Here is a 7403-nt window from a genome sequence, read left to right as displayed (position 1 = left end):
TTTGACACAAGCGCTAGTCCATAGTGCTGTCCCTGTTTTAACACAAGAGCTAGTCCATAGTGCTGTCCCTGTTTTAACACAAGAGCTAGTCCATAGTGTTGTCCCTGTTTTAACATAAGAGCTAGTCCATAGTGCTGTCCCTGTTTTGACACAAGAGCTAGTCCATAGTGCTGTCCCTGTTTTAACACAAGAGCTAGTATTGGGGCAAGAGCTAGACATCAAGTACACTATCTTGGAAAAGACGTGTCTAGCATTAGTTTGAGCGACACAAAGACTTAGACATTACCTTCTGTCGAACAAGATATTTTTGCTCTCATGGATGGATCCATTGAAGTATTTGTTCTAAAAACCCGTTGTTACAGGAAGAACAGCTAGATGGTTGTTATTGTTGTCTGAGTTTGACATCACTTATGTCACTCAGAAATCAATTAAGGGACGGGTCGTCGCTGAGCAGTTGACTGATGCTCCTGTTGAGGAGAATGCTTTTTTGAAGGCAGACTTTCCTGATGAAGAGATCATGGACATTGAAGAAGAGACTCCGAGTTCCAAGTGGTTAATGTACTTTGACGGAGCTGTTAATAATCATGGTCAAGGAATAAGGGCAGTTTTGGTATCTCCGAAGAAGGAGTACATCCCTATATCTATCAAGTTGCAGTTTGAATGTATGAATAATATGGCAGAATATGAAGCATGCATCACAGGACTTGAGGCAGCTTTGGCTTTGCGAATTCAAGACATCGATGTGTTCGGGGATTCAATCCTTATCATTTGTCAAATAAATGGGGATTGGAAAATAAAAGAGGCGAGGTTGATCTCATATCACACATATCTCGAATCCCTGGTCAAGAAGTTCAGAAGTGTCACTTTCACTCATCTGTTGAGGACAAGGAATCATTTTGCAGATGCCCTAGCCACTCTGGCTTCAATGTTAGACATTTCTGCTACAATGGAGGTTCAGCCTTTAGCTATGAGGTTACAATGGGCTCCCGTACATGTGAATGTCATAGAGATATCTGCTAAATGTCCAGATGGAAAGCCGTGGTACATAGACATTATAAATCTCATTTCAGGCAAGGGGCTTCCGCCTGAGGCTTCCAGCAAAGAGAGGAAAACTCTTCAGAGGTTCGCTGCCAACTTCATAATTTGTGGTGAAGAATTGTATAGAAGATCATTTGACGGGATACAGCTTCTATGTGTGGATGAAGATCAGGCTGCAGAGTTTATAGAGCAAACACATGAAGGTGTTTGTGGCCCTCACATGAATGGTAAGATGCTGTCAAGGAAAATCCTAAGACTTGGATTCTATTGGCCCACAATGGAAGCAGACTATTTCGCATTCGTGAAGAAATGTCACAAGTGCCAAGTCTATGAGAATCTCATTCATGTGCCACTGTCAGAGTTACATTCTTTGACCTCGCCATGGCCATTCTCAGTATGGGGGATTGATATCATTGGCAAAGTTTATCCAAAGTCGTCAAGTGGACATGAGTACATTTTGGTAGCCATCGACTATTTCACGAAGTGGATAGAAGCTGCTTCGTATGCTTCCATAACTTCTAATACAGTTGTGAAGTTCATCCGTGCAAATATCATTTGCAGATATGGAGTACCTCATGAACTGATTTCTGACAATGGATCTCATTTCAAGAAAGAGGTAGTGCACCTGTGTGAAGAGTTCAAGATAAAGTATCACAAGTCATCTCCTTACAGGCCACAGACAAATAGGTATTGGGGCAAGAAAATGTTCTTTTGCGATCCTTATTTAAATCTTCAAAAGGTTAATTTGGATGATGACCTTGCCTTGATGTCATTTCGATGTGTCGATATCCCTACCCATATTCATCTTCAGTCACAACACCTGCTATCCTTAAACCCATCTCGAAACCTCTTTTCATTTCTAAAGTAATATCTCTATTTGGATCCTCGTCTCCACCCACTCTCTGATCTGACCAAAATCTGGAAATTTGAGCTAAGAGAGAGAAGAGAAGGAAAAATTGCAGAAAAAGTAGAGAAATCTCTTATTTTGTGAAAAATTAGAAGAGATATTGAGAGAGATCAGATAGGGTGGAGTTGGGATCGAAAGCCCCATCTTCTACCCCTAGCTGCTCATCATCTTCATTGAAATCCATTTCACCACCACCTCCTCTGTATTTGACAAACTCCTCACTTCTCCATCGATCTTGACCATCATTACCACAATTATGAGCCCTACAAGTTCATCTTTCTAGCAATTGGCCCCAATTATCCTCCATTACTTCATTATTTCCACAGTCAGCTCTTTGGTCATCATTTTTGTTTCAAGAACCACTCAATTTCAGCAAATTCCGTAGTTAGGCGAAATTTTTCGCTTTCACGCCACGAATTCCGACTACGCTTTTCTTTGCAAATCAGACCGTAAGACTTTTCGTATCATCTACAAACCCATTTTCATGTATTCTCATTATCAAGGCATTTCCATACAATTTAATTTTCTCATTTCACCTCCTTGTATAAACCATCACCACCTCCTCTATGAATTTGTCTCCCTCACCACTACAACCACCATATTTGATCACTATTTTTTTACCTTTAGGCATCATATGTTGAAGGGAGCTACATTCTTATGAGACAAAAGAAAAGGAGAAAAAGGGTCTTTGTGTGCAGGAGCAATTTAGGACTTAGCTTGGAGCTTCCTCGGCAGTGTTATTTCGTTGGAAAATGGTGCTTGCATTAAACCATCGAATGACAATTGGCACGTAACTGCTTTCCCCTAAATCAGGTAACTATCTACTCTTCTCAGGTTATGGATATTTGCACTAAATCATCTTGTGGTCTTTGATTTATTCAATGGTTTTGATCAATCCCAATCATTAGATCATCTCAGACGTATGTTATTTGTTGGAGGTTTTTGAGAGATAAATTTTTTTGAACCTTGACCATTTGATGTAGACTATTCCTGAGTACCCATTCCTTCTTGACAAAGAATCTCTTTTTTTTATTCTGTGTTTTGTTTTTATTCTGTTTGATGCCATGGTAGAGAGTTAATATTGACTAGTTTAGAAATAGTGTAATTAGAAAGTTGGTTTGTGAGTATCACTACTGATTTTATAGCAGGGACTTTACACTAGAGATCACTTTCTTTGTTCAAATAGACTCTTAGTTTAGCAATTCGCTAACATAATCATTAAGTTCAAGTGAATGGCATCAATAAGGTCATCCTATTTATTTGAAATTCAAATGTCTGTAGCAGATTATTCTTGGGTGCCTCACATTGTGATAAGAGTTTTACTTTTTTTTTACAAAGATCAAAATGCCCACAATAATCCGGTGTGGTGGAAATGATATCACTTGCTTTTAGGTCGTTTATTGGCTTGGATGTAGCTATAATTTACCCCCTTGACACATGTTTTTTAGCATCATGAGTATCTTGGTTCCCTTTTGAAGTTACCATTATAATTTTGTGCGCAAGAGTATTTTTATCACTAATTGATAGGATGACTCTATCGATGACATTCTCTCTAATTTGTTGATTGCGCTTGTGAGTTGTTGAACTGGGAAAACCTCTTTTTACAAACAAAGTGGAATAGAAGATTTCTTTTGCAAAAGTTCCTTTTAACTTTTGGTCCAAATAAACTCTCCCAAAACATGAAAAAATAAATAAAAAGAAATAAACCAAAACAAATGAAAAATCAATAGTTGTTTTGGGCTATGATGGCGATAGCCGGAGCCACCCTTTTTGTGAGACATAATTGGTCTCGTGAGGCAGTTCTCTTTTGGAGATAAGCCTTGTTGTTTAGAGCTTACCCCCTTAAGGAGTGTACCTTGGTTTTAGTAGAGAGTTTACTTTTAGGAGGCTTGCATAGCCTCATTTATAGAACCCCCTATAGGAGACTACCTCAAGTCTCACAAGTTGTACCCTTATTAGTAGAAGATTAACTTAATCTTTTAGATAACCCTCACCCTTATTTATCATTGCAAGGGCAATGATAGGGATCCTTGGAGCTCACCTTTATGTCTAGGAGACTTGCACAGTCTCATTAGCACCCTTCTTTATCTTCTTTGTGTTTGGAGACATTCTTTGTCTTATTTATACACCCCTTACTTGCATTGGTCGTACTTTGACTTATTTGCACTCCCTCATAAAGTGATAGTTGTGTTTTGACTTACTTGTACCCTCTTTTTTAGTGTACTTGTCTAGGAGCATGTTCTTTAACTTTGGAGTCACCCCCCTTAATTTAGGAGCTTATTCTCTGATTTGGGAGCTTTCCTGTTAGTTTTAGAGTTTATCTTTTGGTTATGAGTTTATTTTTAGCCATTGTTTCTTCCCTTTTAGAGACTGTATCAGTCCTGTTAGAGCCTGCTTATTTGGGATCTAGCTTTCATAATTAGGACACTAGTTTGCTTGTTTGTGTGCCTTGCTATTTTTGGGACACTAGTTTACCTTTTTAGTTTCTTCCTTTTAGCCCTAGGGGTTTTACCTTATGGTATTTGCACTCTTCCGCGATTTGGATTACAGAGTGTGTTTTTCTTATTTTGTTCCATTTGGCTAAAAGGGTTTAAAACTTTTAAAATACAAAAACATTTGAAAACCAGAAAATCTCAAAAACTTTTAAAATAACTGAATTTTTTTTATAGTTTTTAGGCGTACTAGGAAAGTTTGTTTCCGAACTACATTGGCTTGATCCTCTTCCACGACGTATGTAGTGCAGCTTTGGATTCTTATTCCAGGTCCAGCCAAACTTTGTAAATCTTTCAAAAATCATTCAAGCAACTTTAAAACCTTATTTTCAAAAGATCTTCCTATAGAGTTAAGAGTTTGTCCTAGATAGAGAGTTCTAGAGTTAGAAGTTTGTCCTTGATATGTTGTTTGATTGTTGTGTGTTCAGTTTGTGTTTGTATTAGAGTTAGGAGTTTGTTACGCCTCCGTCCGGTTAGTTGGTGATTCACATTGCCTACTGATGACTAGGTCTATGATGTATTAGTAATCCCATTATTTTCCTTAGGACACACAGCTTAGTTACACATAGGTTATAGGAACCACCTGCATTAGCTTAAGGCTAACCTGCTTTTAGTTATGGCATATAGGGTGTCCTAAAATCCACAATCCATTGGAATTTAAATAATCGCACAAGAAGCTTTAATAACTAGTCCGGTCTTTTTGGTCGAGTCTACGATAGAGGTCTAGATGTCTTAGGCATCATAGCTTAGAATAGGTGCAAAGAACTACATCCATCTGATTCTCGTTGAGGTGGGGATACGTAAGCGGCTTGGATGAATATCAGATCATCCAAGAGTTGAGGACAACGTTTAGAGTCTTAGTATTTGTTATTAGTGGTTTTTTAGAGTTTATGTTTGTGGTTATCATTGTTCTTGTGAGTTTTCTTTCATATTGAGATTATTTCCTCATTTGATCACTCACATGATTAGCGGTAACACTTTCTTGCTTACGATATTTTGTTTACTTGTTCTTTCACACGCTTAGTTGTAGTGTACATATTACTATTGTTTTGATTACATGCTTAGCTGTAGCTCTTTAATGCTTACCAGTCCATTACTTCTTGATTATGTTGCTTAGTTATAGTTCTTTACTGCTTTCATGATTATCTGATTATCATATCTGTTATTTCCTGTACAGACCTTATACCTTTAGCTGTAGCATGTATGTGTTTGTCCACCAGAACTTAGACTCCCTTTAGGCATGACACTCATAACCTAGTTATTCTTAGGTGACATTTCTTTCATTTCTTTTGTGTGTGCTTATTATTCATCTCCGAGACATTCATGATAGATAGACGTCTTCTCTGAGATATATGTTCCCATTTCACATGATTTTCACCCAAAATTCTTCAAAATCAATAAATAAATGGCATAAGAGACCAAGTGCTTGCACTTGGACAAATTGGGGGTGCTCTTCAGACTTTCTCCATTCGTAACTAGGTACGAGCCCATATATATTTCTGGTTATCCATGGTATACAGATCATATTTGTTTTTGGGGTTCCATGGCCTATCTATGGATGGCGACTCTGAGTTAGTTTTAGGTATGTCTTTGTTTGAGGATTTATCCTTTGATCAAGAGGTATCTCATTTATCGTCAATCGTGCTATGCTATGAAGGTAGCATCTGTTTAGAGAGTTCCTTGGTAGAGCTCTCCTTCACACATGGATGATCCAGAGGCCGTTTGGGGCCTGTCCCCCACATCTCTCTCAGATCGGGGTCCACACCGGGCTTTGCCGGGGCGACCGCGAGATAGAACCTGGAAGTCCAGCACATCTCTAAATTTATCGGGTCGGCCGACCAAGCCAATCCGGTCGACCGCAGATTGATTTTCTGAAAATCCGGAAAACATCCAGGTTGGGCTTGGCGGACGACCACAATGGGTCGGTCGACCGCGGATAGGTTTTTTGAGCTATCAGGTTAGCCTCGCCGGACGACTGTCGTGGGGCCGGTCGACCGCGATGGTAAGAAATTTAAAAATATAAAAGGGCACCCGATAGGGGCGGGCGACCGCACTGGCTCAGTCGACCGCGACGGTCGGGCAAACTAGCCGTTGTGTCATTTTCTGCTTGACTTTTTCAAGCCAATTATTTACAGTTTTACCCCAAACGGTCATATTTTCAAATACACTATATACATGATTAAAACCTATCTAAACAAGCTTTTGAACATTTGAAAAAGATCAAATCCCATTTCTCTTTGAGCTTCAACATTTTATTTCAAAAGCAAAAACCTCTTTGATCTTCCACTTCTACATCTTATCAAGAGGCACTCCATAGGACTTTACATTTGTATTTTCTTCGAATGATTATGAGCTTACAAAGTTGTAATCCGCCTATTAAGAGGTATTGAGTGTTTTTCATTTTTATTTGTTCTTCATTGAGGGTCTTATCTTCGGCCCTGTAAGAATTGTGAAGAAGAGGGTCTTCTCTTCGGCCCGTTAAGAAAGGCGAAGACGAGGGTCTCATCTTCAGCCTGTTAAGAAAGGTGAAGACGGCGTATGAGGGTGTGTCCTCTCACCGAAGGCTTCGTGCAGATGGGCTTCGCTTTGGCCCTTGAGAATGGAAAAGTTTGGTCATGTAATGGCTCATTGATTCGGTCTTGAAGGATGATCGAGATAGTGGAACTCACGTGCAGACGTGAAGAGTGGAGTAGGTCTTGTGATAGACCGAACCACTATAAATCTTGTGTTCATTGTATCTCTCTCTTCCTTTCCTTCTCTTGCACGTGTGGTGATTGGTAATCTCTAACCCTAACTTGTTTATTGTTTTAATGGAACAAGGGTTAGTAAATGCACTTAAATTAAATGTATAAACCCTAATTGTAATTATATATCTATTTGAACAAGGGTTCATAAATGTGCATTATTAGAATGTCTAAACCCTAGCTATGATCAATATGCCTATTTGAACAAGGGTTAAACTAATT

This window comes from Tasmannia lanceolata, unplaced genomic scaffold (assembly GCF_043159265.1).
Source record: "Tasmannia lanceolata isolate RefF3 unplaced genomic scaffold, GAP_Taslan_0.1 ptg000006l, whole genome shotgun sequence".
Taxonomy (NCBI): domain Eukaryota; kingdom Viridiplantae; phylum Streptophyta; class Magnoliopsida; order Canellales; family Winteraceae; genus Tasmannia; species Tasmannia lanceolata.
Note: the sequence above shows the minus strand (reverse complement) of the source record.